We start from the raw sequence: 12059 nt of genomic DNA, 5'->3' as shown, positions 1-12059 counted from the left end.
CCTTTTGTCACTGTCTAGCAGCCTACATCCTTGATTTTCTTGCCCTAGAATCAGGTTCTTGACTGTTAAGCTACCATTTGCCTGTTCCTTTCCATTGCTACATTCCTGGTTCCTCTATGTAGACCAGTTTAAATTTGCATATTGAAATTTTTTTCACCCTTCTTCTCTTTTAAATTTATTTCCTCTTGAGCTTTCTGTTTAATACCTTTCTGCAGGAGTGCAGAGACAAAACAAATAATCTCTTTATTACTTAGAGAAAGGTTATTAACCCAACTTCCTACAAGGGCCAGATGAACACTATAATGAGTCAAGTAAGCAGGTTGGGGATTGACGTGAAGGGCCAGTAACATTTGCCCACCTGGATGTTTTCTTACTAGAATATAAGATCAGGGGTGCCAGACCACCCAGGGTTTCAACAGAAGGCAGTAAACCAAGATTTTAAGTGAAATATCATAATTTTCCAATATTGGCATCTAGCTCACCAACATGGCTCAGTGGTTGAGCATTGACCTATGAACCAATAGGCAGTTCAATTTCCAGTTTGATTCCCAGTTCGATTTCCGGTCAAGACATATGCCCAGGTTATGGGCTCAGTCCCCAAGTGGCAGCTATGCAGGAGGCAGCCGATCAATGATTCTCTCTCATCATTGATGTTTCTATTTCTCTCTCCCTCTTCCTTCCTCTCTGAAATAAATTTTAAAAATATAAAAAATATTGGCATCTAATTTAATTATTTTTAAAACCCTGTGAAAGAAAAGAAAAATCAAGTAGTGGGTAAAAAATGGGCTGCAATGCCTTTTCTAGAAATGATGCTGTCTTTTCTGTTCTTTTCACCCTCCCTTCCCTTCTCCCTGCCCCCCCCCCTCCGCCTCTTCCCCCGCCGGAGGTTGGTTCTCATTGTTGCTTGAGTTCAGGTCACTTCCTAAAAGGAGGGCCACAAACAATAAGTGGTTAGATCTACTTGGGTGTTATGGACTGAACATCTGTGTCTCCCTAAATTCATATATTGAAACCTTAACCCCACAGTGATGGTATTAGGTATGGGGCCTTTGGGAGGTATTTAAATTTAGATGAGGTCATGAGGGTAGGAACCCCATGTTAGATAAGTGTCCTCATAAGAAGAAAAGACTAGAGCTCTCTCTCTCTCTCTGTCCACAGTGTGAGGACACAGCAAGAAGACAGACATCTGAAAACCAAGAAGCAGGCTCTCACCAGATACAGAATCTGAGGACATCTTGATCTTGGACTTCCCAGCCTCCAGAACTGTGAGAAATAAATGTTTGTTATTTAAGCCACACAGTCTGTGGCATTTTATTATTGTAGCTAAACTAACTAAGTCACTTGGTCAACTGGGCAGTTTATATTGTACAGGCAGGGTATTCAGGTGGGAACCTACCCCCCTCTCCCCCAGTTTCATGTTTCTGTAAAGAGGGCCATCCTGAGTGCCATCCTCTCCTATTTGCTTCTTCACTTGTTTCTTCCCAGAGGTGGAAAAATAAACTGTCTAAGTGAAAACATGGAGGCAATAGCAGGACATATAGTGAAGTGTCTTCTCTGTCCTTTATGAGCCAGGAAGCGCCCGTTCTACTCTGCTTTTCCATGTGGTAAGTGGAAAGTCTGCAGTAGCAGCTCTGTCTGTGGTTCAGTGAGTAGACCGTTATACTCCCTGGCTTCAAATGAGGAAGTCCAATGTTGTTTCCCACCTAAGCTAAGTTTTCCACAGGCCAAGAAAGCTGGCATTTTGATCTTCATCAACCTGATATCTCCAACTTTTCTGTCTATAATTGGTTCAAAACTCTAGCAATAAATAGGGTATAATTTCTAATCTCAAACACCAATTGCCGGAAGCTGGTCCATCCTTGCTGCTTGACACAGTTGCTGCAGGGAAGAAACATCTGCACAGCATATGTTTCAAGGGACCTGGCATATATGGCATACTGTTCTTAATATGTTTGCTCACCTTCTTGGCGCTATGTGTTTTAACCAAGGTCACCTCTCCGAGAAAGGTTGTTTCCCCAGGTAGGGATTTTTCCCTGAAGTTAGGGAGGGAATAAAACTCCTTAACTAAATGCCAGGTGGGTAGTTAATCTCTTTAACTATGAACAATCACCCTTAAGCTACATAATCTTTACTTCCTGGAATGGAGATAAGAAACGCCCTAACCTTTGGAATAGAAATTGACAGGATTAAAATCAACTGGTATAAATACAGATGTAACAAGACAAAAAAAGACAGAACTTGGCTGGAGATCATGGCTAGAGATCCTGGCTAGGCTGCTGATCAACTGAATGCTGTCTCCGTGTCATTCCTTCTTCGCAGACTCCGTCCACACCTTTGGGGACCCCTGGACCTGCTGGGGCAGGACCCCAACTACCAATGTTTAGGTTCTTTGAAGTTAAATAAACTCCAATTTCAAATCTGTTCAGAAATTATCTTTCTGTGCTTTCCTGGAAGCAGATGCAAGATTCTGGTCCTAATCTTCCTCCCATGTCCCAGGATGGGCCAACCGATTGTATCTTAGAAAGTGGGATGCCAGAGATAGTTTTGTTTTGCCATCAGGGCTTATAATCAGTGATTGTGCTTAAAATATCCCTCCAAGACCTTTCCTATGTGGGCATAAAACTTGAGTTTGTGTTCTCTTATTATTCTGTAATTGTTAGCTCTCTTTTTATTTTCTGCCTCGAAGTAAGTAGATAGGCTTGAGTTATCATACTTCATCTCTTCTGATGTTAGATCAGAAAGCAGGGCCAGCCAAAACCGGTTTGGCTCAGTGGATAGAGCGTCGGCCTGCGGACTGAAGGGTCCTAGGTTCGATTCCGGTCAAGGGCATGTACCTGGATTGCGGGCACATCCCCAGTAGGAGATGTGCAGGAGGCTGCTGATCAATGTTTCTCTCTCATCGATGTTTCTAACTCTCTATCTCTCTCCCTTCCTCTCTGTAAAAAATCAATAAAATATATTTAAAAAAAAAAAAAGAAAGCAGGGCCAATACTTTTCTTCTTCTCATCAAATGTCAAGAGAGAGAAGGGAGGTCACTGTACAATGTGCCTCAGATCCTAATTTCTTTCATTAAAAGCAAGTTCCATTCAGTTGGGTTCATTAGGAACTATAAAGTTCCAGGGCTTCAACAATGACCAAAAAAAAATTGTGGGATTTTATGAAGAAGACCAGCTTAGAACTGTAGAAAAAAATATATATAGTCTTATGTTATCATGGGTTATCAAGGCTCAGCAAGTGGAATTCATCACTGTCCACTAACCATATGTTAAATCTCAGGATAGAAGATTTCACTGCTGGATTTCTGACCCTTCTGTAGAAGAAGGTCTTGCCAGGATTGTAGTGATCTTTCCCAGGTGCACCCTGAATCTTCTAGCCCTCAAGCACGCCTTTCATTACAACCTCTGGAATTCTTACTCATTTAGGGATAAATTATAACCCTACCTTTGCTCAAATCTTCTTCCACCTCCCAATTAAAATGTGTATTTTCTGTGACAATACCATTTCCTTAGAAGCTGCCTGCATTGAAGGGTACCACTTTGTCCATCTTGAGTCAGTTGTTTAGGAAGAGGGATCAGTCAACTATTATTCCCAACCATTACTCCCAGACCTTTGTTTTGCCACCATCACTCAGCAATACCTACCTCTTAAAAATGGATACACTGTTTTGGAGAGGTATCACCCACCTGGGGCACACAAATCTTACCCAGAGACTTTGGTACCAAAGTTCCTCCTTTACCCTATGCCATACAAGGGCCTCCTTGATAACAACATCTATGTTGATGGCCTCTAGCATCCTGGCTTTGCTTGTTTTCTTCTCTGAGGATGTGCCTTAATCTGGGCCCTTTCTTGCTCTATCAACTGTCACTCCCTCTTTCTCTCTCTAATCATCAAGACTTCTTCTCAGCTTCCATTAAGAGTGCTTCTTTTTTATTAATCTAAACAGTTGTTGTGTCTTTCTTCTCCTAATGCCCATAACGCTTTGCTTTTCTCTTCTTTCTGTCTCTCACTGTGTGTCTGCCTTATGTAAGAGTCACTCATGTTCCTCTCTTCTCAGTACTTTATCAGAGGCAAGGTGGAATAGAAGAAAAATGTGCAGTAAAAGCAGACTGGTTTGACTTCCAATGCCAAAAGTTCTGCTGCTCTCTGGCTTTTGTCATCTTTGAGAACTTACCAAATATTTTGAATCTCGATGACTTTGTTTTTTTCCCCATGAAAATCGGGGATAAGAATAGCTACGTTGACAGGTTGGTTTTGAGGACTAACTGGAAAAAAATGCACATAAAGCACCTAACATAGATTTTTGTTAAACAACAATCAGAAGCTTCAAGAAGGAAATTATTAGTACTGAAGCTAGAAGCATCTATTACTGATCTTCACCCCCCGATGCTTAGTGCCTTGCCCAGTGGCTGTGATGGTTAATATTCATTGAACAGATAAATGAACAAGTGAATGAGTAAATGTTTTAAACACACTTCTTGTTAATGAATTATTTCACTTCTGAATAAAAATAACAGACATTGCATTCAAAACTGAGAAGGATGCAAATTAAGTTATTAGCCTTGCCTTCTGTATTAGTTTGTTAGGGCTGCCATAACAAAGTATAGCTAACTGGGTGGCTTAAGCAACATAAATTTATTGTCTTATAGCTCTGGAGGCCAGAAATCTGACATCAGGTTATTGACAGGATCGGGTCTGTTTGAGGGCTGTGGGGAAAGGCTCTGTTCCAGGTGTCTCTCCTAGCTTCTGCTGTTTGCTGGCAGTCATGGTGTTTGTTGGCTTGTACAAGCATCACCTAATCTTTGCCTTTACCATCACATGTTCTTGGGTCTCCAGGTCATCTTCCCTCTGAATATATTTTTCTCTTGCATACAAATTCCCACATTTTATAAGGACATAGTCATATTGTGTTAGAGCTCACCCTAAAAACTTCACCTTAACTTGATCGCCTACAGAGACCCTATCTCCATATAAGGTAGCAGTCACAGGTGGTGGGGTTTGGACTTCAACATCCTTTTGGGAAACACAATTCAACTTATAACAGCTTCTCATTTATAGAAACTGTAACATAGATGGAGACACAAGATCAACATAAAATAACTGAACAACATAAAAGAGAATACATTTAATAATTACACTGAATGACATAAACCCTTAAGTATTTAATAAAATGATGCTTTACAGGGTCAAGAAAAATTTCATGGACAAAGGGTGATTTGAAGGTGGGCTCTTCCCTGAATAAATATTATTCCTTAAAATAATATATTCTATATATTGTTACTGGTTACCATTTTGAAATAGGTTTAGATTATCACCCTTCCCAGGGTATTTTTTCGAGCTAATGAGACAGCTCGAACAATAGGATCAAGCTGTTAGTGCAGCATCCAATAAATGTGTGTTGCAGGAAAGAAGTTTCCAGGGAACAAGAATTGCTATGGTAACCTGATATATCATTAAAAATGTAATGAATAAATATCATCAGGGTCTCAGATTCATTGCACACAAAAAAACTTAAAGATGGGGATCACTAAGTAGTTCTCATGCTGATTGCTCAATATTTGTATAAGCTAAATAAGACTCATTGACTGTTAGAAAAAAAGTAATAACATTTAAATAATCCAGGACTCCAGAAAGGTACATAAAAACTCCTTTGGTAGAGTGTTTTGATTTAAATCACTGCCATTTCCCTCAAAATATTAATTTACCTTTAAAAAAATAATAATGTTGCCCTAACCAGTTTGGCTCAGTGGATAGAGCATCAGCCTGCAGAGTGAAGGGTTCCAGGTTGGATTCCGGTCAAGGGTATGTACCTTGGTTGTGGGCACATACCCAGTAGGGGGTGTGCAGGAGACAGCTGATTGATGTTTCTCTCTCATCGATGTTTCTAACTTTCTATCCCTCTCCCTTTCTCTCTGTAAAAAATCAATAAAATATATTTAAAAAAATAGTAATGTTAATAGGACTGGTTATATGCTTTTCAAACAAAATCATAATTTGTTAACTCGTAAGAGTTCATTAGATACTGTAGTATCTTGGTTTCAATATAGTATTAGGTAGGAGATATTTTCCTTAGAGGTCTCCTTGGCTGATATAATATCCACCTTCCACATTTCCCCTTTTTTCTCTCACCCTATCTCAATAACTCAGTTATAAGATGTATCTTGCTGTTTGTTCATTGCTGCAGACTTCCTGTATCTGTCTTTAAAGAAATGAGGCAAATACTCTTACAGGTGGAGTGTTAAATGCAATTCAGCCTCTTGGGCAGTAGACATGAAAAAATACCCTGGGAAGGGTGATAAAGGAAACACTGTAGACAAAAGAATCCATGTGCCTGCTTTCATGGATCTCTGTAGCCACTTTCTGGATCTTTCAAGTTATATTTTACTTTTCTCCTCAATTTCTTTATATCCATTTTCCATGACAGGAATATGGCAACAGCAGCGCCAATCTTTATGCCGCTGCCATGCTCCTCCTACCACAGTGCCTTTGCACAGGCTAGTTCCTCTCTCTGGAACACTGTTCCCATGAAGGACCCACTGTCCTTCAGATTACAGCTTCAGATTTATTCTCTCAGGTAAGTATTCACCTGATGGGTCCTATTATTTCATAGCAAGTTTACCTTTTATTCATAACACTTGTCATGGTGGCACTTGTATGACATTCATTAGTGAAAGCTCCATCTTTGGCATCAGCTATGTCTATTTTTGCTCACCACTGTGTTTCCAAATCTAGCACATAGTCTGGTCTCAATAAGTGTTTATCAAATAAATGAATGGATAACTTGTGTTCCTGGGATTACACTTAGGCATATCTGACTTAGATATGCTTGTATCCAAAAAGCATTCTGTTTCGTGTTTGCATTGGCACAGTGTTTTGGCAATTAGTGAGATGTGGTCTCCCAATCCATAATGATACCATTAATGGCTGTTGAAAACGGAAACATTATATTGCTCTCTTATTTCTGGAAGTATGTTTGGTAAATTGCATCACAGTTATAATGTCACCACGCTGGTTGAAGTGTATTGTTCATAATAAAACACACACAGCTGTTGATGTAATGTAGCCAGAAATTTAATATGGAGAAGACTGCTAAGCTTTTATGGTTTTTTGATGTAATAAATGATTACCACTGAGAATGAAGCTGAAAGAAAAGTTACAGATAGACAGAAGCACTTTAAAGTGTAATTAGTTCTTCAGGATTCGAAGCCATGTCAATATTTGGCAGAAAAGGATTAATGTTACAGACTCTGTGGGCTGAAGAGGTGGGAAGTGATAATTGTAGATTTAGTATTTTAGAATCTCAGAGAAGTCCCAAAGAAATATGAGAAATGCTCTCTGTCTTCAAGAAGCTTATAATGTAATTGGGAAATGACCCATACAAACAGAAAGCAACTCTGGATTTCCAATCATATGGTAAAACACACACACACACACACACACACACACACACACACACACACACACCACTGCATTCTTCTATATCCATAATTATGAGACAAAATTACCCCAGTAATCTACAAGGACCTACACGATGTGAATGCCAAACCCTCTTATTTCTCAGACGTCACCTTCTACTGTTCTTTTCTTCTTTCACTCCACACTGATCTGACTCCCTATTTCTACCTCAGGGCCTTTGCACTTTCTGGTCCCACATGGCTGGCTTCCTCAGATCCTTCAAGATTTGACTCTGTCATCTTCTTAGTGAGGCCTACTTGGGCCACTCAGTTTGAAACTATAACATCAGCCAATCTTGCTGCTCATAATCCCTCTCCTTTTATTTTCTTCCAAAAGATTTTACACAGTCTAATAATTCTATATATTATACTTATTTATCATGTTGTTTTGCTGCCTTTTCCCACTAGAATGAAAGATCTCTGAGAACAGAGATTTTTGTTTGTTTTCTCATTGCTGCTTTTCCAGTGTATAGAATACCTGATCCATAGTAGGAGTTTATTAGATATTTGTGGAATGAGTGAATGAAAGCACTGCATAGAAGAAGAGGGGAAAGTACACAGGCTTTAGAGTTAAAGACCCTATCTTTACCTTTTACTTTCTGGGCAATTTCAGGCACAGCAGTGAACCTCATCTATCAAATGAAGACCACCCGCTTCATTACTGCCTAGAATTGTTTCTATATGTGTCACCCCTTCCTGAACTGTAGAAGTCAGACTGGTACTCTCATTCTTCTACGGTTGGCCCTGCAGGGTGGCATATAGCAGGCCCTCAAAGACAGCCTTTGTTATTATCATAAAGGCTTTCTGGAGGAGTCAGTTTTGAGTAAGTAGAGATTTCAAAGAGACATTAGCAGAGTCTACCAAAGCAAGTAAGTTATCTGTGGAGATTGAACGAGGTAAGGGTTATTAAGTGGAAGTACAGAGCTTGCCTGGAGTAGGGGCTTGATACCCAGTGGTGGAACTTGTTTGCTGTTTTCATCATGCTTAAGCAAAGGGCCTGCTCTGTGCAGAAAGAAAGGCGAGGGCTGGTCAGGCTAACCATCACTGAGCCATGTGGAGGATAGCAAGATGAAGGAGGAGACATGGGAAACCAAGGCCATCTCAGGAGGTCATGATGACCAGATATCGTGTGGGGAAGGTTCTTTCTTCAGTTGGATGCCTGGAATTGTGGAAACCAAGTCACGAGGCTGACAAGTGGTGATATGAAGCTTTCCGGGGAGCTGGAAATGTATTTTTTTGTCTTGATCTGGCTGGTGGTTATGTTGGTGAATACATATGTTAGTTCTTGATGCTGTATACTTCTTAGTATGTTAGCTAAAATTCATCAAGCTGTATACTGTACTGTGTGGAAGTTATGGTTCAATAAAAAAGTAAAATTGTGTGTGTGTGTGTGTGTGTGTGTGTGTGTGTGTGTGTGTGTGTGTGTGTTTAAATCCCATGGAAACTTGCTTAGCAGTGATGAGGCAATGATGCTATGGATGGCTATGCAAACACGTGAGAAAGGGTATTCAAGCAAGACATTTATCAGTCATGACTGGCTTAGAGAACTTGGCAGTGCTGCTAAGGCTTGTGCTGAGGAAGGAGGGAAGAGATGCTTGTTATGCTGTGGAGGGAAGCAGGGGAGGCACAAGGAGGTCCCTGGGGTCATTCAGTGCTGTCTCCACGTGGTGAGCTGTGAGAAGCTTCAAGTAAGAGAGTCCTCGTTAAAGTTAAAAGAGGGCCTGATAGTGCTTCAGACCCTGAACATTTCTGCTTTGAGTCTGTGGTGAGAGCTGTAAAATCTCCTTGTGAAAGATGGAGATATTTTTTAACACCACAAAGCAACGTGGAAGAGCTCTAGAGATTCTGGCTTTCAAAAGGAAAATACATTAGTACCAACTGTCTATAAGGAAACTTTTATGAACATTGTGAGGCTGTTTTTCTTGCATAGAATCACAGAATGGCAGGACAGAAAAGGATCTCGAAGCCACTGGTTCAATAGCCTCATTTTCTAGAAGCTAATCCTCAGGAAGGTGCGGTGTGGCTGTAGTGAGCTGGAGGGAACTTAGTCTATGAAATTGACTTCTTAGGACTTCCTTCCTCATGCCCTCCCCACAAGCCTTCACTCTTCCCTCCCTCCTTCTGTTATTTTTCAAATTAGGAAGGTAAGTTTAGCAATCCATTTACCCACAGGATAAATAATTACTTTTAGATATTTAGAAATCGTATTTATTTTTGTTCATTCTATAGTCAATGAAAATAAAACAATTGGAATGAAATTGTTCAACATATTGAAATGTGTTGCAAGTTCTTTATCTAATGAGAACTGTGAAGTATAATAGCTTATTTCTCTTCTGCATGGGCACTTTCTATAAAATGTGTAATAAGATTGTTTTAGGGTCAATAGCACCTTCACAAAAAGAAAACAGAAACACTAATATTATAATCCTAGGTAAGCTGTTCAAACAAACACAACAGCAGACTTAATTCCTTTAATTCACACTAAGTTCTTAGTTAAATTACTCACATTCCCAGCATGGGATTTTACTTCTGGCTCTATAACACTAAAACTAAAAGAAATTACATGGAAATATTGAGAGCAAAGTCAACAATTAAAATTTTCAAACTTAACTGAGTCATCATCAATTAAACAACCAAGGAAGTGAGTCAGTTTTGAGCTGGATCTTAGAACACTTTTAATTAAAAGGAGCACATTCGTTTTCATCTCTTAATTATATTTAAGGTGCAATTTGAAATACTAAAATATTATTTTTAAATTAGGCACTATGGCTAAAATTTAATAGATCATCATGCACTCTATTAACTTGCAATACTTTTCCATTTTATTTCAATTATCAAAATGTAAAAATGTTCATTATCGTCTTTTCGTAAAGTATTAAATAAAAGACACGAGACCAATTTTCTATCCCTGCAAGTACATCCGGGGAAAAGAATTTGAAACTGCTTTTACCTGGAGCTCATATGGGGTTCTACCCCTAACTGGACTTTGCACTGTTTGTTCTGTTCCTACCTGTGAATCATTTCTGACCTCTAACTCAGGAATGAAAAGGAAAACAGGAATGGGGAGGTGTGTTGTCTCTTTGATGCATCAGTTGATCAGAAAGGAAACTGGGAATATGGAAATGCATTTTCTCTTTGATGCAGGTTTTGATCAGCATATTTATAAGCAGCACAGGGAGTTCTTGCCGAGAACTAGAGATAGAAGAATTCTCTCACCCTGCTGCTTCTTTGGTTCCGGTATATCTGACATGATTACAGGAAGTACAGGGAAGCTCAGCTTTCAAGGTGGGGTTAAACCAGTGTCAACAAGTATTTATTGAGCATCCTCCGCAGGGCGCATAACTTTGAACCGCACCCCAGGCATAAACTGTAACTTCTCACAACTCAGCTCGATGGGTAGGAGATTTAAGTATAGTTAAGAGCTTCATACTGGCACACTTTCCCTTATTTGTTCTTAACCAAGAAACTGGCATTAAATCTGATATCAAGCTGTTGTTGCTGTGGGCACATTCACAAGGTTGGTATGGAAATGCATCCAAAGCCTGGGAAGCTCGTATCACTGCTCTGTCTTGGTCCTGGGGACACTGTCGTATTATCATTTTTGACATCTTCAATTCCCAACATCGCATGGAAGTCACACTCTGTGATCTTGGTTATACCCCAGCCACTGAAAGTGTGCTGGTGACATAACAGACTTCTAATTGGATTTTCCTTCTTGGATTCATTTCTACTGACACACCCCTCCCCACACAGAACTCTAAATGCTTACCCAACTTTGCTGTTATGATTATTCACTCTCTCACCCAGTGAGGTCAGGAATCCTCCTGGGGCCTTGTCGCCATGATGTCTGACTCCGAGCTGCTTAATTCCAGAACTTCAGTATCTCCTTCTGCATATAGTGTCAAAATTCAGTGAAAGTTAGGTGTGATATGGAGTGGTGGTTCCCACTCCTTGATGGTGGTCTCAATTATCTAGTATCTTTCTTTTTAATAAAAAGTCCCTGTGCCCCATCTCTGGAAATTTCAATTTCAGTAGATCTGAGATGAATTTGATGGTGGGGTAGTAGGGGAGACACCACTTTAAGCTACTCAGAGTATGATCTTCAGACCAGCAGCCTGCGCTCACCCCAGGGCTTATTAGAAATGCAGAGTCACAGGCTTCCCTAGTCTCGACCTATTGCATTAACAGGAATTGACATTTTAACCAGATCTCCGTGCATAGGCATAGGAACATTTGAGAGGTTCTGTGAAAAACTGACCCAGATGCAGAAACTCTAGATTGTGCTCTCAAATTGCTGTTAGCAAAACATGAGTGACTTAGGACTTGGGGTTTCAACTTTACTCATTCTGCCTAGAAAAAAGAAAGAAGGAGAGAGAGAAGCAGGGGGGATTTAAATAATATTTTAGATGATGGGAATCTAATTATTTATAAAGAGGTCTTTTAGCAACAAAGATGAATAGAAAAATAATGAAGAGAACTGAAAATGTCAGGCTGCATGTATATGTGTGTGGTGTGGGGTATGTGTATGTATGTGTTTGTATGTAATGTGTGTGAGTGTGGTATGTGTGTTTTTGTTCATGGTGATAGCATTAGTTTGCTAGGGCTGAT

The sequence above is a fragment of the Myotis daubentonii genome, chromosome 2 (genome assembly GCF_963259705.1).
Source record: "Myotis daubentonii chromosome 2, mMyoDau2.1, whole genome shotgun sequence".
NCBI lineage: Eukaryota > Metazoa > Chordata > Mammalia > Chiroptera > Vespertilionidae > Myotis > Myotis daubentonii.
Note: the sequence above shows the minus strand (reverse complement) of the source record.